General features: G+C 38.5%; 1 pseudogene; it reads left to right on the plus strand.

Annotated features, from left to right (window-relative positions):
• The first annotated feature begins 1,453 nt into the window (after positions 1–1,453).
• LOC115525277 overlaps positions 1,454–25,756 on the plus strand; it is a 104,437-nt pseudogene continuing 80,134 nt past the window's right edge.

Here is a 25,756-nt window from a genome sequence, read left to right on the forward strand (position 1 = left end):
CAATGTTATCCTGGGTTTGCTGTCAAGTCCAGGGTATCAATCTCTGATCCAACCTAGGAGAGTAGAGAAAGAGGAGGTGGTGAGGTTTTCTGGAATAGATGATATCTGAGGTGATCTTCCAAAGGGAGAAGGTAAAATGTGGGAAAAGGAAATGCTAAGGAAAATAATTTCGTTTGTGAAGGTGATCCTGTTGGCTAGGAAATTTGGAGAAGGTGATAGTAATCATCTGACCTGATAACTTGTGTCCTCCCAGAACTTAATTTTAGCTCACAGGCTCAAGAAAGAGCAATTTGTTAAGAGTAAAATTCATGGCCTCCCATTTTCTCACTTCGCAGGTTTAATCTCTGACTGGAGGGATCTGACCAGGACCTCCACTAGGCAAAATCAGACCTTCTCAGAAGTGACTGCTTTTAAAAGAGAGATTTATGGAGACATTAATTGTAAGGACTGAGAATCTGATATTTATATCTGAATGGATGGGCTTAGAGATGAGGTAGTCAGATAGCTGGAAGGAGGTGGCTCCCTAAGTCCACGTTATATACCTCATATGTTTCCATTTGTGGTTCCCAGAACAACATAAACCTTGTCCACACTAGAGAAATTTAAAAGAATTGTAGAGGAAAAAAGTTACCCCCAATACACACAAAAAAGTGGAGGTGGTATTTTGTCTAGGTGAGATTGTACTTCCTTTCTTTTTAATATTGATTCATAATGTCCTTTACTTCTTTCTTTAAGCAGATTTGAAATGAGAAATCTCTCAATTTACATTAAATGATGAATATATAAACCTTTGTATCAAACATCTTCAGTGATCAAGGAATATGCTGAGTGCTGCTGGGTGGTTTCTAGGTTATAGTAACTTAAAAAGACATCTCTCTCTTTCTCTTTCAGTCTCCTCCATTCCCCCTCAACACACACGTGCGCGCGTGCACACACACACAAACACATATGCTAAATTATAAGCACCTCCCAGGGAGGGATCATGTCTTACCTTTGTATCCCAACCTTCTACCTCATAGTTTGACCCACAGTAAATACTGAATTATCAAGATGTGATAAATTTCTACTAAAAAAGCACTGCTAATAGAAATTAACATTTTTATGATGCACTATAGTTTTAAGGCACATTTTACAAATATATGACTTTTAATCTCCAGTGAGATGGGCATTACTTGTATTGCAGTTTTATGTGAGAAGAAACTGAGGTTCAGAGGATGAAGAGAAGCCCCATGGGCATCTGCAGTTTCAGTCAGAGCTAAAACCCAGAACTCCCACCTTTGGATCTGGTTTCTCTCTCTCAATGGTATTGCTACATTTGTGAGTGTAACTTATTGTCCTCTACTCAACAAGGTAAATGATTCTGATGCTCTCAGAAGAAAAAAAATGTGCAAAACCATTTTCTCTTACTTAAGAGCCCTCAAGCCAGGAAACCATCTCATAACATCTCTAGAACATGCACGAAGAAAATACTGCCAACGAGGACATAATTACAAACAAGCATCGTGTGCTGATATTGTTCTCTATACACGGAAAATCTACGTAAGTTACCTGTAGTATGTGGAGGGAGGAATATATATGGTAACCAAGTCATAAAACTTTGTTTTGCTATGCTCCATCTGCAGACCCTGGGAAATGTTGCAGACTAACTTTAATTAATCATCGCTGCTTGAATTGATTTAGATCTTCCCACTCCCACATTAAGCTGTAATGTATTCTTTATAAAAATGTACAACTTGAAGTTAATTTGAGTCCTTCAGGCCAAAGAGTTTATTTATAACATGCGGTGAAACATTTTATGGCCCCAATTTCCATTAAATCATAAATTCAGGAAATGAGAGAAAGAAACAGGCCTACTCAGTCACCTTGCCCTTGTCAGAAGGAATAAGATCCGCATCTGTGGTATATTTCCCAATGTTTGGGTCAATGTGTGTATTTATATATATCTCCGTATTCAATGCTGCTGATGAAAATGGCTTTCATGTGAAAAACTATAGATCAAAAGACTGGTGTGTGGGATGTAGATTCTCCCTCCCTTACAACGTGCTCCATCACAGTCTTGTTCAAAGCTTGGAATATTTTTTTAAGCCTTAACAAAAGCAACCTTCTACCTTACCGCCTCAGATCATAGTATTTCTACTCTAGATCAGGTTGTCTGTCCATCTTATTACTCCCTTATTAGTACTTTAGAGACGTATCAGACCGGGTTTCAGGAGGTCATCGGGAGACAACGCATACCCAGTATGATCATAGAGGTTCTGAGGATAGCACAGACGATAGCAAATTGGGTTCTTAGGCAGAGAAAATGGGGTGTCAGTGTGCCCAGTGAAATATTGAAGTTGTCAGTGTCAAGTCCAGGATCTTGGAAGCTGAGAGGGATGCTGTGTGGTAAGAAGTTAATCCTATCCAAAGAGAGGTCCCACCTTTGTCCTTGATTCCTGGAAGAGAATCTCTAGGCCCTTGGAATATCATGTCTAAAAGGAATGTTTTTGTTTGTTAAGGGATTTGGCCACTGAAAGGTCTAACATTGTGGTTTATGGTGAATATTTGGGGCCATGTGGTATCAGTTTCACCTCCAGAAGGGCTGGAGAATAAAGGTCTGTCATGTGGGCAGTATGTGATCAAGCTCCAGTAAAATTCTGAGCACTGAAGTTTAGGTGAGCTTTCCTGGTTGGCAATACTCTGTACATATTGTCACACATCAGTGCCAGGAGAGTCATGCATCCATGATTCTGAAGAGAAGACAATAAAAACTCCATGTTTGGTAACTTTTCTGGACTCTGCCTGATAGAATTATTTCCTTAGCTAATTTTAATCTTTATCCTTTCCCTGTAATAAGCCAAATTGTGAATATAACAGCTTTCAGTGAGTTCTGTGAATCCTTCTAATGAATCATCTAAATTGGGGGTGGTTCTAGGAACTCTCCAAACTTACATTTGGTGTCAGAAGGGAGGATGGTCTTCTGTGGACTGTGTGCCCTCTAAAACTTAACAGTTGGCCTAAATGTGTCACAGATGTGTTATTGAAAACCATTGTCCAAAAGAGAATTCCAAGTACCAGAAACTGGGAAAAAGTTGGAGGGACAGTCATAAGCTAATTTAGTTGATTATATATGTTTTATTTCTAGAATCTGGGAGATCTGTGTGTATATATGTGTGTTCTTTGTTCCACTGTCACAAAAGCACTATTCAGTTCCAAATGCTGATCAAGCTTCTAGCACTGGGCATATCTAGGTATCTGGAAAACATCAAGAGATGTTGTATCCTGAAGTTTATTGGTAGCCAAGAGGTACATTAAGAAGATGCCATTCCTGTTCAGACCTAAAGCAAGCTAAAAGGAGTCTTGGAAAGGCACTATAGAAGATCCGGTAGAGGTTGGGGAGCAGATTTCAGATACCATTTCTTAAGTCCAGCATCCAGGGACAAGAAGACTTCAAATAGTACTTGAAAAAGCAAGACAAAGCTCCACCTGAAGACATAGAATTAGAGTAGAGTAGAGTAAAGCTACTCACAAATTGACTTGATCTTTGTGTCATATAGAATTAAATTTTCCTGTGACAGAAAATTTGTAATAAAAAAAAAGTTTCTTTTTTTTTCTCATGTAAATTAAACCTAGAAGTAAACATCCAATCAAGAATGATGGCATCAGGGACCCTGGATCCTTCTGCCTTGTTCAACCAACCTCAACCTAAGAGATCCATCTCCTACCCAAGATGACAGTTCAAGATTCAACCATAATATCTACATTCACTTCTCATTTAGGAAAAATTCCTACACAGAAATAGTCAACTTAAATTTCATCATTTAGAACTAAGTCAAATAGCCATATCTAGCTGGCAAAGAGGTTGGAAGATATTCATTTTAGATGCTTATGAGCCCTGTGCCCAAATAAAAATTGGGAGTCATATAAGGAAGAATGAATGGATGTCTGCTGGAGACTAATTAGCAGCCTATGCTTCAATTCTGGGTCAGAATTGAACCAGACAATCAAATGAAATTTTGATTGAAGACTATGTAGGAACTAGAGCCTACAGTTGAACTTAGCCTAATATATGGACCTTGTGGCTGCTCTTATAGAAAGAGTGCCCAGTAGTAGGGAGCCAGGCTGGTCACTTCCATACCTGTGGCTCTTCACTGCCTCTGTGGTTCCTCACTGGATTTTTTTTTTTTTTTGCTTATTTTTATTTATTTTGAGAGAGAGATGAGAGCAAACAGGGAAAGGACAGAGGAGAGGGAGACAATTCCAAGCAGGCTCTGTGCTGTCAACATAGAGCCCCATGTGGGGCTTAACCTCACAAACTGCCAGATCAGAACCTGAGCTGAAATCAAGAGTCAGACATGCTTAATGGTCCAAGCTACCCAGATGCCCCTCCTCACAGCATTTCTATCTATAGTCATTCCATCACATCCTACTGTTTGCTAATACTTGGTTATCCTAAGCATTAAGTGAGTTCAGTCAAGTGCAATGTTCTGAAACATTCTTGGCATGCACTTTCTTGCCATTAGATTATTTTTTTCCTTTTTTAAATTTCACTGGTAAAGGAACTAGTACATTTACTTGAATCTCTCATGTCTGGTTTTGAATATTTGCTTTAGCCTTTATGAGCCACATGAGCCTTGGAAAGGTTCTTAATCTCTCTGGCCCTCAATTTTATCAAATGTCAAATGGGGAAAAGTACTTACTTTCAAAATACAGGTAGTTGTTAAGACCTGTGATGGAGATAATGCCTGAACCAGTGTGGTGCTCAATAAATGCCAATTATTATAAATAAAATTTTAGCTTGGACTGATCTTGACTTCATAAACATTCTTGTGGGGAATAATTTAAGTGTCCCAGTGCATACTATGCTCCAGGTATTTTAAATGCATATTATCTAACCCCTACAACACTTTTTTGAGGGAGTTAATCTAATTTAACAAATAAGAATACCAAAGGTCTGATAATTTTGTGGCTCTCCCAAGTTTACTTCATTAGTGCTAGAATTGAGATTTGAACCCAGCTCCACCTGGCTCCATTATGCTTTAGATTTTTTAAATTAAACTATTTTATTTTACAGTTAAGGAAAGGGGTTAAAATAAAGGGAAGAAACTTGCCCATGGTCCCAAATATAGTTCGTAGCAGGTTATTAGATGTTTAACATCTAAATCAGAGTCCTTCTTTCTCCTTCCTGCTACACTATATTTAACTTATATTTCCTTTCCACATCCTTCAGCTATATTCTCAGTATGATAAAGTTTTTTCTGTTTTCCTGAACTTCCAGTGTTTTATATTTTTTTTACTGATTCACATTTTTACATACTGATTGACCTTTTTTAGCAAGCAGACCTATATGGTTTTATGGTGAATTTTATTCTCCTCTAGTCTAATGGATGCCTTTGTAGAAAATTGAACAGATGTTAGATCTTATTTCCAAATACTTTTGGAGGATTAGACTGGTTATGCACATGGAAGAGTTTCTTTGCCACTGATGGATGAATTGGAGCTAAACGTATCATGATTCTAACCCATCAGTGTGTGCCATATGGAACAGCAATCATCCGTTTAGAGGGTGGGGTTTCTCTCCATGGAGAAGTTGTATACCAGAGTGAGATTTGTTGTTAAGAGCATCTGGATGTCTCCTTGCCTTTCTTGTGCATGGTGAAAATTGACCCGAGGTAACAAGTTTTTTCTTTGTTATCAAGTCATGAATAAATTAGTCTTGCTTTCTACTCTGAGGCCCAGATCAATATTCTGCTGGAATGTTGATGGTTTTAGTGAATGGAAATGAACTGGCAAAATGCCATCCAGAAGATTTGCACACAAGCAAATGAAACATTTGCATGGGTGGATGAAAAGGCCCCTGATAGAAATTAAGAGTATCATTTGCATAGTTGTTTGCCATTTATAGGTATTTGCACATATATCTAATTCTGACATCTACCCTATAAAGAAAGCAAACTAGAATTTTGTCATCATTTTACAGATAAGTGTGAAGAGGATAGGGAGGTTGTGACTTGCCCAAGGTCACATCATGAAATAAGAAAACCACAGGTCATACCCAGATGTTCTGGCTCTAAACTGCTGCTGTCTTCTGAGCATCTCGATCTCTCCAAATCTGGGCCCTTTTCTCTGAATATTACTTTTCTTTGTGGCTTAGTATTTTTTTTTTTTTTTTTTTTTTGCTTAAGAAATAGAATGCAGCAGCCCATGAGCTTTATTTTGTGCCCTGTCGCCTACTAAAAATTTCAAAATAACAGGAAGTTTCAACTCTTGGCTCAAAGGAAGTTGAAGGATTTATGAACCATTGGATTCATAGTCTTGTCTCCACATAGAACCCCCAAGTAGACTACTTAGCATTAAAATGTATGGAGTCAAAATATATTTGCGTTCTCTTGAGGCTTTAGAGACTCTAAAAAATGAGTAACCTTGGATCATGGTTCAGTGTTCTGCTTCTGTTTCCATTTTTTATAAGCTACGAGATGGGGTGAGAAGAAATAGAATGGGTATAATGCACAGGGCAGATCAGAGCTTTTCGTATATCAAAGATAGATGACTGGCCAGCGTTTCACTTTTTCTGGGGAGTAAGTATTTTATCATGCATTATTTAGATGTTACAAATACAAGTTCAATTACAAGGAACTGTTATTCCAAAAGGCTCTGAAACTTTAGATATGTTTCTGCCTCAAGGAGGCTGCTTTTTCTTAAAGAATCAAGATGGGAAAAATGTTGAGCTTTTCCAAAGTTCCATCTGGCAAGGAGACAGGTGATCTGCTTAAGGACAAGGACAGGAATGAGGAAGAAGAGAGTACTAGGAAGTCTGCTAGAGCTACAGCTCTATGGGAGTCCCAAGAGAAGGGGGCAGCAAACTGTTCCCTCTGAACTTGATGCCAGAAGCCACTACTATAGTAAGGGGACACATGTGATAAAACAAAAGGTTGGTGCCAGGTAGCTCTTGATCCAACAAACATCCCACAAACAAGTACGAAAATAAGTAAGATCCAGGCTCTGACCTTGGACTCACTAGCCAGCAAGAGAGGGAAGCAAATAGACATACACTACAAAATAGCAAGTCCTTTTGTAGAAGTAAGAATAATGGTAAGAATGACAGGGCCTGTTAATGGGCAATGATCTGTTAATTCGCCATGTCTATTATGTACATTCATTACTTGATTAGATCCTCCTAATGATCCTGTAAGGGAGATACTAGTTTGTTACCAATTATAGGTGACTAAGGGTCAGAGAGGTTAAGTGATTTGGCAAACGTTGCACAGCTAGCCAAAGAAATGTAGCCACCTTGGGAAAGTGATTTATGGTAGGTTCTTCTCTTGCTTCTTTTCTCAAATAAATATTTATGAAAATCCAGTTATACTTCAGATGCTATATATAAAGATGAGTGATCCATAGTCCCTATCTTTGAAGAGTCCACAGCAAATGAAGAGGAGTTGGACAGATATGATAGTCCCTGAGATTCACTGTGAAGTGAGATGAGGTAAGCATCACAGAAAACTGTACTTTCAAAAACTGTAAGGGTTAAAAGTTCCGTGGGGTAACTGGTGGTGACAGTGGTAGAGAGGAGAGCTTTGGGTCTCCAGAAGGGAAAGTACACAGGTTCATATTATGGCTTGTGGATATAATGTAGCATGTTGCTGAAGCTACAAGGCACCACTTCATATTCTATAAAGGAATCATCCAGGTTTATATATATAACCCTCTGCAAACAGAGAAACTGGGTCATAATTATTACTGGATGTGTATGAGGAAATTAAGGCTAGATATTTGTCTGCAGATTGGTCCAGGTGTAAAACTTCTACTACCAGTGCTATAGAGAAACAATAAGCTACTAATTCCCTCATTCTCTCCCTCAGTTGTAGCCCACCCTTTTGTTGTATCCAAGAGCCAAGATAATGCCTTGACAAGAGATAATTTCCCAAGACCCAAGTGGAAACATGCACTATGATGTCTCTTGAGTGAAGAGGACTTAAAGTATCCTGGTGGGACTATAACTGAGGGGCAACATAGTCTCTCTTGAATGTATAATGTGTTTACTTCTGGCAGCATAGTAGAAGCAGAGAACTCACAAATGAGAGCAGGCCCAGGTGAGGACAGTCAGGGTGGCCACACAAGAAACAGTCTAAAGAAATTGACATACTTACCTAAAAGAGAGGATGGTGAGTTAATAGAAAAGTCATTGGTCAAGGTGAGAATAAAGAGACTAATCACTGGCTTCAAATAGCTGACCGTAAGGAGACCTTGGCCTTGTTCTGTTGATTCCAGAGTTTGAAAATGGAAGTTACCAAGAGTCTCATTTCAATTTAATACAAGATGGAGTCTTGAGTTAGAATTGAAACTGTTGTGTATTTCCATGTACATGTTACAGGTCTCGAAACATCTCATCTCTGGTTATTGAAAATTTAAGGTCAGATTCAATAATAGCTTACCGTTATTCTGCACTATGTAGTTAAGCACACTGACTCTTGATTCAGACTATCTGGGTTTACATCTGTGTTCTCCCAGTTGCTTGAGTAAGCCACCTAGTCTCTTAAGCTTCAGTTTCTTTATCTATAAAATGGGTGTAATAATAAATATCTTACAGGGTGGTTAAAAGATTTAAATGAAATAATGCCTGTTATTTTTATTAGCATATATACTTAAAAGAGCCATAATGATAAGCTATACTCCATTTTATCTCAGAAAACCTTTACTTTTTCCTGTTGTTAAGTAGTGTTTGTGTAATTCTAGATGTATTACTTCTGTTATGGAGGGAGGACTGATATCTCACCCTTGATGCCAAGATGTTCAGTAAAGCCCAGATCCAGAAAACCTTTCAAGTGTTCATAGGAACATGTTATATTTCATATGACAAATAAACATGGAAACCTCCAAAGCCATGTTGAAGGCAAAGGTCACTCCTCTTCCATATCCTGGTAAATCTTGCACTACTTGAGATGGTCACAGTTGGTTGGAATCTGGAATCAGTTCAGGCTATTGGCATTAGGTAAGAGACGTGTAGATTCTTGATATGATAGAAATTGGAACTTAAAAGCTTTGGGATATTTTCTTAGGTGGGAGAAAGGGTTTTTGTGACTTACACAAGCTTTAGGAAGGTATAATCTGGTGAGCTGGTGTGGAGATGTCTATAACTTTCTGCCATGGTCATGAGAGCACCTTGAAAGCTGAAAACTGTGAGCCAATCCAGTCTCTAAACTTTTTGTGTGTTTTAAGATTTCAAAGCGTCATGATTACAAATACATAAGTTTTAATGCCAGTAATGACGGAGTGATCACAATTACTGTTAAATTGTGTAGAATATCCCTGTAAATATGAGTAGAGATTTTTAATATATACCCCAAAGGTCTTAGAAGGAAGATAAGTAAAAGATGGGTTCACCTAGAAGAATGATGGCCAAGATGATTATGAAAGCAGTGACAAAACATTAGTAAGAAGCATAAAAAGATTTGAGTAAGGAAATGTTTCATGTTCCTAGAAGAGTCAACATTATAAACACATCATTTCTTTCTAATATGAGGCATTTGTGTGCTTGTATGTTTGTTTGACTTTTGTTGTTGTTTCTTGATCTTTATGATAGTCCAATCAGAAATAACAGAGGAATGGGAGATATAGGAGAGTTAAGGAAGTAGATTTAACAATGATTGGCAATTAGTTGGATGTGTGGACTAAGGGAGAAAATCTAGAATAATGCACTGGCTTCTGTCTCAGGAGACTAGTTGGATTATCGTGGCTTTCACTTCCCCAGGCAGAAAAGGATAGAGAACAGGTTAGATGAGGAAGATGATAAAATAAGCTTTTGGCATTTGAAATCAGATGATCTGTGAAATGTGTAAGGGAGCGTATTTTAAAAAGCGGTGGCAGGCAAAGATCTAGAGCCGAGAAGATAGGTCTGGACTAGCATTATTAGACAATTTCAGCACATAAAAGTCACATTAGAAACAATAGGTGTGGTCTAAGAAAGGAGAAAAGGACTGAGCATTTAAGGAGATAATGGAGAAGATGACACCCTAAAGAAGATGGAGAAATAGCAGGCAGAGAGGTGGGGAATCAACTGGAAGAAAATGTTACCATGAAAATGAAGGCATTTAGAAGGACAATGTCAACAGAGCCAAATGTCTCAGGAAGATCAAGTTAAGATTATGTTTAGTTTCATGTAAATTGGCCCAAGGTCTTTGGGGAGCATTTTGATAGTATCGATCCCTAGTAATTTCATTTCTAGGGATTTTTCATGCGTATATACTTCAACAAGTCCACAAAAATTTTATCTACAAGGAAGTTTACTGCATCATAATTTGTTATAGCAAAAGCTAAAAATAGCCCATCAATATGTGACTGATTAAATATACCATTGTAGTTTATCTACACAGTGGATTGTAATACACCTATTAAACACTGAGCTCAATATGTAGTCATGGGGAAGTCCTCTGAAGCACATTATTTCAAAAATAAATAAAAATACAAGAGACTACAAGTCACAATTTAGTGAGAGGTTAAGCAAGCAAGAGCCTGCTTGTTTCCTGGCCTCAAGCCTAGACCTGCTCCTTATAAGTTTTAGAATATTGGGAAGTTTCTTAATTTCCAGTGCCTCTCTTTGGATGAATACTCCTGTTGTCCCATGCTTTTCTGAACCTTCTACCTCTAAATAATGGCCTCAATTCAGTAATTAAAGTGTCCAGTGTTTCAATAATAGTCTCAATTCAGTAATTAAAATGTCCAGTCTCATGCCAGAACTCCCTTATCCACAATGGATACATTTTGTATTTGGTAATTAGGAAGTCATCGGTGATCTCCCCCAGGTTATTTCAGGGAAGTAGTAAGGGAGAGCCCAACTGCAGTGGGAGAAGGAGGGAGTGAGAAGCTGGTAAGGGATGGAACAAGTGTAGGTAGACTTTTGGAGCAATCACCAAGGGAAAAAGTTACAAGAGAGGAAAGAGATGTGTTTAAAGAAGTGAGGTTGTTGAGGAAGAGGGAAAGGACAGGTGGGACTCAGCCTGGAGTTCAACAGTTTTGGAATACAGGCTACTAGAATGCATATACTTAGAGCCCCCACATAGGGAAAATCTATTGGAAGCTAAGAGGGTTCCTGCTTGATGCCTCCTATTTGCTCCCTACAGGAGAGAGGAGATGATGCTAGGGGCTTAGACAGAGAGTGTGGTGGTGGTTGGGGTAGTCTGAAGAAACGAGAAAGTTGAGCTTCCTAGGGACACATCTTAGAATTTCTGAGCTGCTTTAAGAGCAAATTTGAGTTTGGAGTTCAGGGGTTAACAAAAGCTCCAGATCCATGTGGTTCTGTGATTTTTCCTTGGAAGCCTGAGAAGCAGGTTTGCAGGCATAGAGCATGCCTTCCGGGCCAGGCTGCAGGCTGTCTCAGAGGAACCTCAACACCAAACGAAAGGGCCAAAGATGAGATCTGCTCCCTCATCACTGTTTGGCTGCAGGCTAGTTCCAGAAGGCAGCACAGTCTATCAAAAAGAAGAATATTTTGTATAATTTCCTTTTGAAAAAGCAGCACCTTGATTTCCCTGTTTAAAAACATAATACAAACACTCACTAGCTCAACAAATCACAGCCACTGTGAGTGACTTTATACATTAGCACCTAATTCATCAACACGCCAATCTAAACACTTGGGTTTCTTTATTTAATATGTGGCGTTCTCACCACCCTCTTCATTATGCTGCCTTTCTCCTTTGCTCCTAATATCTACCCCCTAAGGCTTTATTCTATAGGATGTTGAGTTGGTCCCATTATAGAAAATGAGTATTTTCTGTTGAGTATCACAATTCATTTTGATGCTTTATTATAACCTTTTTTGAAAGTAGGATATTTGTCCATTGTGACATTCTATTAAAAAAAAAAAAAGACTGCTACTAGGGAATTAACTATTTTTTTCATCAGAGAATCCTTAACAGTCCTATTCTAGAGCTTAAAGGTTTTTGCGATTCTGGAATAGATGACATTACTCAAGATTCGGGAAGAAAGCAAAGAACAAAGTCTGCAAAGAAAGATGGTCCAGATGCAAAGCTTATCCAAGCTGAGTATTTTGTGGTTACAAGCTTGAGTCACTGTAGGAGAAACCAAAGAAAATCCTAAGTGCCTGCTTGCAAAAATTTACTTTTATTAACTTTGGTTGCTTTAGAAAATATAATAATTTATTCATGAAAAATTATCATTACCGAGAAGTGAGGCAGTGTGGCATAATAGAGAAAGAAATGAAACAAAATAAAATGGCAGTCAAGAACCTAGAGTCTTTCCCTTGGATTTCGATTTGTCATAAACATTTCACTGGTTTTGGACTGGGAAGAACTGGCATTTATTTTGAATCCACTCACCTATGGCCAAACACTCTTGCATACATGTGCCCTTTGCACTAATAACAAAGGCTCCTGATAACCAAGATAACATAAACCAGTGTGTTTCCTCCTCTGTGCAGTGAGGAGGTGAAAATCCATCTCTAACATCCCTTTTAGTCCTAACATGCGTATCTTCTATTCTCAAGGTGGTTGTCAGATAAAGGGCCAAATAAGATAACTGAAGTAGAATAGCATGGTTTTGGCAACAGAAAGCTCTTGCTTCTGATTTACTTCATATTCTTACTAGCTGTGTTACCTTGGGTAAGTTATTTAAGCTCTATGGGCCTCATTTTCTTCATATATAAAGGAGGCTAATAACTCCTACTTTATGGAATTGTGACTATGAAATGAAGTAGTCTATGTCAAGCACTGAGCATCATAACTATGATATAGCAGAGGCTAATAAATGGTATGTATTAATATCAATGAATAACCATACGACTGAAAGGTACAAAGGTGCATGTAGTATTTGCTGCATATAGAAATAATTTCACTGTATATTCACACCTAATTTTGGTAATAAAATGCTAGCAAGTCTATTGGTTGGCATTTTCTGTCCCCCAAATATTGTTCACACCTCTACAACAGAGGTCATCATACTGAATTGATATTATTTGTTTATGTCACACACTGGATGTGAGCTCTCACCTGCAACTTATTTAAGACAATTTAGTGAACACATAATGGGTTCTCAAGGAGACTATGATCTAATGGCTGCTTCACATCCTTTAGATATTAATAAAGATTTTTTTAATGTTTAGTTTGGAGAGAGAGAGATCATGAGCGGGGAGGGGCAGAGAGAGGGGGAGACACAGAATACAAAGCAGGCTCCAGGCTCTGACTTGTCAGCACAGAGCCTGACACGAGGCTCAAACTCATGCGCCATGAAATCATTACCTGAGCCAAAGTCAGAGGCTTAACTGACTGAGTCACCCAGGTGACCCATGAGATTTTTAATCATTAATATAACAGTGAATGAATAGATGAATAAAATTTATCCTGGAAGTTCTGTCTTTATACTGGCCAAAATTTTCACTGTCAAATTTACTGAAATGTCTTGGATTTGGTTACTGCTTATCTGTCTTTTATATATTTCCTTGAATAAATCATAACCAAATATTATCACCTATTTCATAATACATATTAATTTTGTGGGGTGCCTGAGTGGCTCAGTTGGTTAAGCATTGGACTCTTGATTTCAGCACAGATCAATGGAATCAAGCCCGCTTGGGATTCTCTCTTTCTCTCTCTCTGCCCCTCCCCTGTGCATATGTTCTCTGTGTCTCTCTCTCAAAATAAATAAACCTTTTAAAAAACATATTTTGTGATGATCATAGCTACATCTAGAGAAGGCATTATTGTCATCATTTATTTAGGTACAGGTGTACAAAGAATTGTTCTGGCCAAAACGTTCCCTTCTGCTGTTTCTTCAACTGGCAAAATTGTACTTACCCTTAGAAGTACAGTTAAAATGTACCTCCTATGTGAAGCTTTTCTCAGTTCATTCAGGCAGAAGTACTTGTTCCTTTCTTTGTGCTTTTATAGTTCTTTTCATGCCATCAATACACGCAACATTTACTTACATATGTTACATGTAGTCAGTATAAGTTATATATTAATAATATGTGTTATAAATGTCTCTGGAATCAATTTGTATTTACTTTTTAATATGATCTGTTTCATTTTCTCAATACCTGCACACACAGGTCACACACAAAGACATACACTGTGAGCCCCACAATGATAGTGTGCTTTAATTATAACTTACTCTGCTAATGTGTGAAGGAAGAATGCCTTCCCATTAGATATCTGTCAGATGATATTTTGCATCTCGGGGCCTAGCATAGTGCTTATCACATATACATGCAGTAAAGGCTTGATGATTTTAATTAAACCAAAGCTTCAGTGTATAATACTCATCAGGGATTGACTAATAGATTTACTTTTGGTTTTTCCTTTTCTGAATGTAAAATTCTGTGCTCTGAGGCTTTCGGTGTTAGTTGTTTTCAAACTAACCTTGTTTTCAAACTAAATTCTGGGCCATTGGTTTCCAGGAAGGTGTTTATATATCATAAAGCATAGGATTCTGGTTGTTTCTGTCAGACTGAAGCAGCCCAGTGGTTCATGCTGTGCCTGTCTCCTGAGTGATGAGAAGTCTGCAGAAGTTATTCTGGCCCCCTGCCTGGTCCTGACAAAGATATCAAGTAAACTCCAAAGAATTTAGGTCCAAAGAAGTTGTCAAGAAGCTGCTTGCTTTGCTTATCCACAGACACTGTCTTAATTGCCAGCTTCTATAAGCAACTGGTGTCCTTTATTCCTGTCTGATTCAAATGCTTTTGACAACTCTCTTTTTTCATTTACAGCCACGGAGGTGGTCAAACCCTGTGTCAAGTGATCTATGCTGAGTTATTTGCACTTAAAGAACCTGTAGTTTGGGAGAAAGAAGTTATTTTTCCCATCTACTATGTGCATAGATTATCTGAAATCATAAAGTCACCGCAAACCTGTGATGGTTAGAGCATACATAGCATTTCCTTACCCTCATCCTGCGGGTTCTTAAGGACCATAGCTTTGTTTTCTGTAGAAAACAAAGTAAAACAAAGCAACAGTAACAAAGCTTTAGAGATTTCAGAGCTGACACTGTTGTAAATTTTTGGGAAGATGTCTCATACTGGTGTCTTTGTGGAAGAAATAGGGCAAATTGTCATTATCATGTGTTTTTCAGGGGGTTGCTTTGAATGGTGGGAGCCGGATTTCCTATGTTGATCTCTGGGATGGAGATACCCTCACTGGAGACATGCTCTACTGGAGCACATGCAATGAATAAATAAATAAATCATAGGAAACTTTCACCTCCATTGTTCACCACTCTATGTAGAGACGTTACTAAATGTAATTGTGGGTATTCACTTTCTGACTTTGTGTAAAATGGGAACTTTTTTTTTAAGTTTGTTTATTTGGAGTAGGGGGGGAGTGGGGCGAGAGAGAGAGAGAGAGAGAGGGAGGGAGGGAGGGAAAGAATCCCAAGCAGGCTCCACACTGTCAGCACAAAGCCCAATGTGGGGCTGGAACTCACGAAACTGTGAGATCATAACCTGAGCCAAAACCAAGAGTCGGAGTCTTAACCAACTGAGCCACCCAGCCACCTCTAAAGTAGGAACTTTTCTTAAATTCTCAAAAGAGCAGAGGTACAATCTGCTTGTGAAGCTTTAGGCAAAAATAAGTAATCTTCATTTAGGCCCTATTATGTAGCAGTGTGTTAATGGTTATTTTACATGTATTATTTCATTTGACCCTTAGATAAATTTTACTGTTTCTGTCAAACAATTTTACTTATAGTATTTTGAAGTTCAGAAAAGTGCAAAAGTTTGTCCAAGAACACCTTTAGTACTGTGGGAGCAGGGGTATGAACTAAGCCTGTCTTCTTCCAAAGCCAGGTCCCTCTTTTTTTTCTTGACTGCTCCCTCCTTATCTAGTTTTGAAAGTAGAAGTGCCCGGAGGGTAAGCTCATGGTTTTGAAGCTGGTGGGTGAATTTTCTATCCTAGGATATTAACTCTCTTAATGCAACTCTGTAGGGGTGAAGATAATCAAGAATTTGCTGCAGTATGATTTTCTTGTAAACGAAAGCTCTGTGTTTCCTTAGCACTGCAGTTTTCACATTCAAGCCAAATTGTATGGGGTGACACAGTGGCAAAGTATGAGGGAGGCCTCGTGATCCACAACTCCTGCTTTATCTATGCCTTTTTCAGATGCCCACATAACCCTCATTGTTTTGTACCTAGACAAATGAAATGATTCTTTTTCTACTCCCTCCATTTTGTTTTCCTGGTCTACTTTAAAAAATTACTTTATTCCAGTAAGACTTCTTACAGATGCTTTTTGGTGCTTTCCCACCCTACATTTTCTAGGCACTCTGAAAGAAAACTTCACCAAAGAAGTGAAGGTAATCTGCAGGAGGAAGAGGGAACTTGTTTCATCCTGGGACCTGCTCACAGGCATATGAAGTCCTCTTTCTTCTGAACTAGGTTGAATGTCACTCTAGGTGAAACAGTGGGTAGCCTTAGTGTGTACAGGTGGGCTTTCTATGAAACCTCCTTGGCTCTCAAGAAAACTCAGGAGTTGTTTTCTGAGTCTTAATATAATTGCACCTATACTACAGTAAGCCAGTTAATGAGGAAGCAAACACTCAACCTTTAGAAACAGGAAGATTTGGGTTCAAATTCCTAATCTACCACTTACTGGCTGGGTATCTCTAGGCAAGATACTGACCCTGTGAGCTTATTTGCTCACTTAAACACTGGGCATGATTGGCAACGTGTGTGGATGGTTGGAAGAATTAGAGGTAGCGTATGTAAAGTACTTGGCACAGTACCTCAATACATAGTAGGGCTTTAACTCCTGGTTGCTGTTTCGGTTATTATTCTTGTCATATTTAAGGAACAGCTGACATTGCTTATGAGAAGCAGCCTTCAGTGCTCTTTGGCTCTAAAAATATTTTTTATATGGTTGTTCCAAGTGGTGAAGGGAAAGATGACAGCGTGTAAGCTATTCTACATAGAAATGTTGACTTGACACACAAACAAAAACTCCAAAGTGTCCAGTGCTCTAACGTGGTTCTCAAGGTATATGTGGGACTCATGCTTTGAAAGAGATGATATTCTCCCCCATTTGGAGAGACATCCTTTCATATTTCAGGGAATAATAATTGTGTAAGACACTTTATGGCATACAATGAGATTTCACTAATGTACATTATGAATTTTCCTACAAGCAAAATCTGGCTTTAGCATTGCAGGTGAGGAAATTAAGGTAACACACCTGGGAAGTATAGAGCCAGGTTGTTAGACTCTACATCCTATGCTTAAGCTGCTTATATAATGATTATAACTGCTCTGTTTCAGAAGGGAGAAGTTACAGAAGCTGTGCTGGTTGTTTTGGTCTATGAAGATTTCCTTGAGAAAAGTTATAGCTTTAGTGAATTCATGAAAAGGGCCCAGGAGAGCAGGCCTGCCAGGAAAGACTGCTTTCACAGTGTATCCACCTCTTTCTTTCTTTCTTTTGTTTCTTATTTTTTTTTAACATTTATTTATTTTTTGAGAGACAGAGCATGAGTAGGGGAGAGGCAGAGAGAGAAGGAGACACAGAATCTGAAGCAGGCTCCAGGCTCCGAGCTGCAAGCACAGAGCCGGACGCGGGGCTCGAACCTAAAAACTGTGAGATCATGACCCAAGCCAAAGTCGGATGCTAAACCGACTGAGCCACCCAGGTGCCCTATCTCATTCTAGCCCTTAAGTAACTTGCAAAGTCTCAGAAGTGCCAACCAGTTATGTACCCAGAGTTGCACAGAGAATCTACCTTAAAATATGTTAACAGATAGTTTTGAAAGTAGTAAAAAAGAAATCGATTTAACTGTGGTCAGAGCCTGAACAGAGGGGAAGTAAGTTTAGAATGCAGGATATTTCATTTTCTTTAACCACCAGCTTGGACTGTCTTCCTGGAGAGACAAAGAAAAAAATACCACTGCATTATTTTAAGTACTCTTCTTCATGCAGGTCATTTATTTTGATTCTTTTTATATAGCCAAATCAATCTGTAGTTGCTCTCTGGTCTTTCCTGATAGAAAAAGAGGTCTCTGCCTTTCCTTTTTTCTTTGTATCATTTCTCAGGTCTGTTACAAGGTTGCACACATTTACAGATAGTTCAATACATTATATTTAAGAAAAGCACTGAATCTCTCCCTCTCCCTTTATACCTCACGTCAGAGAGGTAAAACTATGTGGAGTAAGGGACCAGTGAAGTCTAGTAGTGGATTGCAGATGCCACAGCAGGCAGGCACATATTCTTTCTTCTGCTTTATTGTTGATGGATCGTATCATTCTTTATTCCTATCTGCTTGCCCTCATGATGGTAACAACAGAAATGCAGACATTCTCTCTTATTCCCTCATTGTTTACCCAGGACTTAACGCACTGTTTGGTACACAGTAGTTACTCAGTATGAAATCTTTTTGATCTATAAATGATTGCAGAAAGTTATTTAAAGTGTATCTCTTTTTATAACCTTATAAAAGTTCTCATTGTATTGTAACATTTATTTTGACTTGGTTTATACCCCATATAAATTTATTCCTATGCAATTTAGGTAGAAAAGTTTTATGTATACAAGGTTGCAGGGGTTGGGTTTTATTAACTATAGGAATTATTCTTAGGACATTGCCACATTAGTTGTTGAATAAATATGACCACTGTTAATTTGATATTCAATGAAGGAAGTTTAGTGGTAATTTAGGATTCAATTTTAGTTGTTCACTTTCCTATAAGAACCTAAAAAGGAATCAGTCTTTGTTAACACACCCACCCCATCACACATAATTTCATTCTTTGACAAAAATTGACATGTCTACTTCTCCTAATCGGAACTGGTATTTACTTAACCAAGTGCTATGTAGAATTTATTATTTGCAAGTAATGTTCTAAGAATCTTACAGACATCGAACTAATTTAATCCTCATAACAGCCCTATGAGTTAGCTACTATTATTATGCACAGCAAGATTAAGCTTTTCCTCAAGGTCATCCAGCAAGGAAGAAGTAGAATGGAGTCAGAGTTTCTAACCATGAGGTCTGGCTCTTTTGTTTCTTTTTAAACATGCATTTTAAACATGCTTCCTCACTGAATAAGTACCCAGGGGAGATGATGAGTAAAGGCCAAGCTCACATATAGGGATGCACCAAGTCTGAAACACTCCACACTTGCTGACTCCTTCCTGGGAATGTGCAGCTTGTTTCATCATGTGCAGACTTTGAGTTGGTTTAAGGGTGGGTTCAAAAGGCTACCTTCAAAGATCAAAGTGAGGGGCAGCTCAGAAGGGCATCTCAGAGAGGAATCAATAGCAGCTAATAATAGCTAATATCTATCGAGTGCTTACTATGGGTTAGTCACTCTTCTAAATACTTCCTATGAATTAACTTATTTCCTCAATGTGATCCTTTAACAAAAGTATTATTACCTTCATTTTACATATGAAGGTTGAGACACAGGGAAGTTAGTAATTTGGTAAAAATGGGCAGCTTAGAGGCAGAATCTGGGGTTTACATGGAGGGAGTATGTGCTCTTAACTACTGCACTCTGGTCTCAAGGCCAAGAGACTTTAGACCTCAGACGGCTATGCCACGTCAGCCTGTTGCCATTTCAATTTCCCCATCTGTTTTCCCATAGAGGAAAGTGATCACATGTCATACTTAAAGAATTGAAAGTTCATAGGCTTATCTTCAGGTAATTAATAGAATGGGGTATGATGGGGAGACTCCACTGTCAGGCTGGAGGGAAGAAGAAACCCTGGGGAGGAAGAATGGTGGGCATTCTTGGATAGAGAGACAGACTGAGTCAAGGAAGAGATTGAAGATCCAGCTGTAAGAGAGCTCAGAAAGCAGGTCTGGCTCTCAGGAGGGCCACTGGCATTGAGCAACCAAAGGCCTATGTACAGCCCTCAGTACACAAGGCAGCCAGCCTAGAAATCCAGGTGCATTGGGTTTTAGTGTCAGTAATTAGCCCTGTGATTTCATCAGTGCCCTGGAAATGTCAAATGCTTCTACATACAATTTAAAACTTTGAGGTCAAGCAAGCCTTTATAATAAACATTAAAACTGTCAATGTTATAAGTTACCAGCAGCTATTATTTGTTTATGCCTTATTTATAGAATCCTTAATGATTCCTTGGTCTTACACAATAAAGATAATCAAAAGGTCACTTTTTAGCTAAAAGCAGATATCTGGAATATGCTCCAATTATACTGTCATTTTTGAAACATGAAAAAATAGGTTCAGTCCAAAACAAAAAAATCAATGAAACAAAAATTATGGGCAGTTGAACAATTTCCAAAAATGATACTCTTTCTTAGATTATGGTATAATAAAGTGTCAAAAATGAGCAACTTTCTCCAAATGCTGGGGTCTTGGATGCAGCCATTACAATATTGGTGTATTGAGGGGGAAGCACACACAAATAGGAAGAAGTTATGCTTGATAGAATAACTAAACTAAGCTAAAGACTAAAGCTGGTTATATTCATACAGGTGTGATCTGAGATCACACTGGGTAGTCTCAGATTTTGTCATTGGTCCTCAGGTTGTATGTTCGTGAAGTAGTAATGGAGGTTATCTTCAATATTTCAGTATAAATATATAACATGTTCGTGATAACATCCAACGAAGGTAATGAAGGCATTAAGCTTTATCTAGGAATTCCATTAGTGCAACACCAATGGCATACTGATCAAAAACCCGAGGTTGCTGAACACACACATGTGTACATGTGCAAACATGGTAACAAATTACTTCTTAAGATAAAAACAGTCCTATGTTGTGGTAAATTATGGAGTCCTGAAACATTCGATTTACTCTGTCCTTTATAGTTCATACTATAGTTCTGTAATTAATTTTAAGGTAAATTTTATAATGATCAAGTGTGAACATTGGAGCCAGTTAAAGAGGTTCATATTGCAGCTCTATCATTTTGTTGCTTTTGACATCAAGTGATAGCTCATCTTAAATTATTTGAGTCTGAACTTCTTCCCTTGCAAAAATGATGATGATGCTTAAATTATGAGGTAGCTAAGGGATAGCACCTGGCATATAGCAGATACACACTAAATGCTGATTTAATTTCTCCTATCCATCCTGTCAATGGTACTGTTACCAACTGAATTTTAGTGAAAGTAAAATTATTTATATTTGCTTTTCACCTCTTAGTTGGGACCAAGAATACACATGGACCATGCATGAGGTTAAACAAAGGTCACATCAGATGTCGTTCATTATGTTCTGTTCATTTTTATTACCCCTGTTGAAATTGCTTTTTTGTAATCTGGCAAGATTTCAAGACAGTGGATTGAACAAGCATATCTAATATTGAATCAAAATGAAAGTGGAGGTTAAAGCTGTTAAATCAAAGATGAAATCAGCCAACCAGGCAAAGAGATTTCCATTCAGCTCTCCAAGGCAAACATAAGGTTGAGAAACCAGACACAATGCAATGCAGTTAAGAAAACCACTGATGTCATTACCAGAGGCTAAAAGAACTTCATGTACACATGTTTTGAATTTTTAACTTTTTCTAAACCTCACAAAAACTTTAAGTTTTCCTAGGAAATTCTACAAGAATCGAATTTCTACCTCTTACTTGGGCCAGGGGTGCCATGTTTCAAATGCATGCCGTGCATTGTAAACCAGAAGCTACACACCAAAAATCATCTTGGGCCACGTGGGCCTCAAACCTAAACCAGAGTAAAATCCCAAACCACAACAAGAGGGGAGGTGTCTGGAGAGTAGTGTCTGGCACTTTTGCCTTTGGCACTTCTTTGCTCTGAATCCAGACTTCCCCTCAACAAGAACAGATGAAGTCATCTTGCTCTGCCTGTAGTCTCTCTTAGATCCCAAGCAGCTGGCCTTGCCTCTGCCTGCCCCCTCCAGTGTTAGGTTTTAAGTTTTCATGTTTGTTTAATCACCTGCTCTTTCAGAGGTCCATGTGAATTCATTTCAATTCATTGGGCATTTATCAACTGCCTTCTCTGGGTTAGACCCTGTGGTAGATACTGAAAATTCATCTTGTTCAAAGTCATGGCCACTGCACTTTTCTGAAGTGGCTCACTGTCCAGAAGAGCCAGGTGATCAAACAGTCATTCAGTTCAGTATGAACTATGTCATAACAGAGATATAAACCATGTGTTATGTTCAGAGAAAAGAGTTCTTCCTGAGCTTGGAGGTGTTAGGAACTCTTTGTATCTTCCATTATAATCTTTGTAAAGGATGCTTTTTGGAAACCTTCTCTAAGTGGCCTTGTTTGACCCCTCCCCACCCTTGTGGGGCTTGTCCTCTGCTTTTCAAAGCCCAATGGAACCCTCTCCATTTGAGCACTAACCACACTTCTGTCAACCTTTTCATTCAAGTGGGCACCCCTGAGACTAAGACCTGTGTTTTTCATTTCTTTTCTGTTAAAGTTTATTTATTTATTTTTGAGAGAGAGCTAGCAAGCCCACATGCAGGCTCTTCACTGTCAGTGCAGACAGACCGACTGAGCCACCCAGGTGTCCCAGAAGTATGTTTTTATTTTCTTCTCTCAGTACCTGTCTATAGGAAATAGCATGTAGTAGTTTCTTAATAAATGTTAATTGTATGAATAAATGATGTGAAATTTGAATTTAGATTTACATAGTGAGTATGTGAAGTGTAAAAGTACAGGAAAGGCACTCCAGAGCAGGAAAATATTCTTTCCTCTGTCTAGAATAAAAAAAAAACAAAACAACAAAACAAAACAAAAACTTGCGATTTTTGTAAGTCTGTTTTGTGCCTGGAACTACAATAAGAATCTTACAAATATTACCTCTGAATATCAAAACAATTCTGCAAGGGAGATATTATTCTCCACAATTGACAGAGGTGGAAACCCAGACTTCTAGGGGTTAAATGTGTTGACCAAGGATGTACGTCCAGTAGGTAACAGAATCAGAATTTAAACCTTAATATTCTCAACAGTGTCATAGCTATACTATTATTTAGCACTTCTGAAATCTGCATATGTGGAGTATAGATTATAGGCATTAAGATTTAAAGAGGACTGTGGGTATTCCCAAGCAAAATGAAATAGCATACTTTTTTACTGAACCTTCCACAGTTTATGATGAATTCTCTGATGTGGGTATATTCAATATTGATATCACTATCAAAGAGAATATAGACTTCTAGACGTTTGGGCATAAAAAAGAGGTTGTCAAGTATAGGTGTGTGCGTGTGTGTGTACACACACATGTATGCATGCATGTCAAGAATGTGATTTGGAGTACAATTTTGCAAGTCCTGGTGATTGCAATAATTTCTGTGCTGCTTTCCTGAAAGGCTCAATAACTGTATGTGAACCTTTAATTTTTACAACATGCACTGACATATGCCTCCCACTTAAACATTTAGCAAATGTCAACATAGTTTCTCCCCTGCCTTTAGCCTAAGCAGTGTCTGAGGTTTTCTCAAACCATGATGAAGCAGACATTCTCTCCTTTTGTCACTGGCTTTTCACTTCTCATTTACTCTTTAATTAGGGAATACACTATCTATTGTTGACTGTCTCTCTCCTGTGTGGTGGTAGAATGTGGCAGCTAAGAGGACAGATGTTAGAAGTGGATGGAACTGACCTCAAATCCTGGCTCTTCCACTTTTTCAGTGTGTGATACTGGGGGGAATTTCTTACCTCCTCTCAGTTTCAGTTTCCTCATATGTACAATGAAGAAGACGATGGTTCTTGAAGGAATTAAATGTGTGTGAAGACTTAATATAATGCTTGGAACATAATAAGTGCTCCGTTTATTTTTAACTTCACAGTTAAGGTCCTAAGCAAAATAATGGGAAGGATGTGTAGTTGGAGGAAAGAAGAAAAAATAGCCTATACTTATATATTTATAATTCAAATCATCAAACTACCACATATGGATTAGGTATTAATTATGAGCAAGGTCCTCAACATTCTAAATGCTTCCATTTTCCATGCATGTCTCTATATTATTCGCATAGCTCTTTAAGCATTTGCTGGGCAAGAAATCAAGACCATAGTGGATGTGGGGTTTACGTGTTAAAAGCCAAAGGTGGCAAAAGGCATTACTATTGGCTCCAAAGGAAGGTGAGTGGTGAACACAGAAGGTCATCACAGAGGTAGCCCTGGCCTTCCTGCCAGTAGCTGTGCAGTCATCCTCATCACGTGGGCTGATGCATCCAGGCTGTGGGTTTTGAGTCTGAATGTGCTGACCGCGTGTCTAGAATTTCTGCTGCCTGGGAAGAGCTACAGAAAACTTTTTTGGTTGTCATTTTTTTCTGAAGAACTTCTTAAGAAAACTAAAGCTTCCTTTTCTTTAGAGGATCAACTGCTTGTGCAGAGGCCCCTGTCCATATCTTCTCTCCAATGGCCCCTTGAATTACTCCATTCCTCTTAGGAGCCTCCAGATTGCTCCTATAATCTTTCTCTATCACCTCTCCATTTCCTTGTTGGTTCTGAGGTTTTTCAGTATTTCTCCATTTTCTACTCTTACCCCGTTTCATTGAAAGGCCTGTGGAAGCAGATTAAGAGAAGAGTGGGCACAGGTCAAACTCGGCATGCTTGTGGCACTGGAGCTCAATCAGCTTTGGCTCACACTGCAAAATCCAAAAAGCAGCCAGGGAAGGAGAATACCGTTCACTTACTCATCTGACACATATTTTTTGATGCTTTATTTGTGTCAGGTGCTTCACCAGTGAAGGGTGTCAAAATGGTTGAGGGTTTTTTTTTTTTTTTTTTAACAAAAAAGATACTCAGAGATCATCTGAGAGGAAGAGACTGAGAATCACAGACATGACTGATCGAGTCATGGATCATCATCCAGCTGTCTACCTTACAGCTGACTAGAAGAAGTAAAGCGAGGTCTCAGACCCGGGCTTCTGAACTCAAATCTCTAGACACACTCCTTACATGTTTTTAAATGCTGAAGGTACAGATGCCTTGCATACAAATAAAAAAGTTGTGTAACATGTTTTGCTGTTTCATCTATCACTCTATCATCTGTCTGGATTTTTGTTTGTTTGTGTTCTTAGGAAAATATGGCTAAATGTGTCGGTGACTCTGACCTCCCTATTGCACAGCTTCAGTTACTGAGGTGAGGCCAACAAGGTGTCTTGAAGTGACTTGCTTTTTATTATTTTTTTCACTTTTTCCTATTTAGAATTGCTTTTTTTTTATCCCACTTAGTCCAAACTATGACTTGAACAGTTGAGAAGAGGTGTGAGTGTATGTATGTGTGTGTGTGTGTGTGTGATTTACTCAGCCCCTGCATCCCAAAGATAGCCCGTATGTTGTATGTCTCTAGTAAACAAGCCTGGTCCATAACTGACCAACCATCCATCCATCTGTCATCATTCAACAACAATGAAAATGTATTGAGCATCTTCTTAGTAGCAGTCTTTGTATACATATATAATGAAGAATAAGAAACAGAGCCTACCTTTAAGGGACTTGTTTCTTAACAGATAATTACAATACAGGGTGAAAGAATAGTATGGTAAGCTTTTATACAATGTTGTGGGAAACCAGGGGACAGGCCTTTACTGATGTCTGGGAGAGAGGAAGAAGAAATAGATAAGGAATATTTCCTGGAGTGAGTACTGGATGAATCTTAATGGATGAGGAGGTGATATTTAGGTTAAAAAAAATGGTATATAGCAGGATGTAGGGTGGGTGGGAAGAGGAATAATATATCCCAGACATAGGAAACAAGATAGGAAAGGCAAAGGGGAATGATGGTAATGACTAATAGTTAAATGTGGATAAAATGAGTGAGCTGAGGAAAAGAAGAAGAGTTGCAGATATTGTTGGGAAAGATAGTCTGAAGCAGAGCAAGAAAA

Source organism: Lynx canadensis, chromosome D1, assembly GCF_007474595.2.
Source record: "Lynx canadensis isolate LIC74 chromosome D1, mLynCan4.pri.v2, whole genome shotgun sequence".
Taxonomy (NCBI): Eukaryota; Metazoa; Chordata; class Mammalia; order Carnivora; family Felidae; genus Lynx; species Lynx canadensis.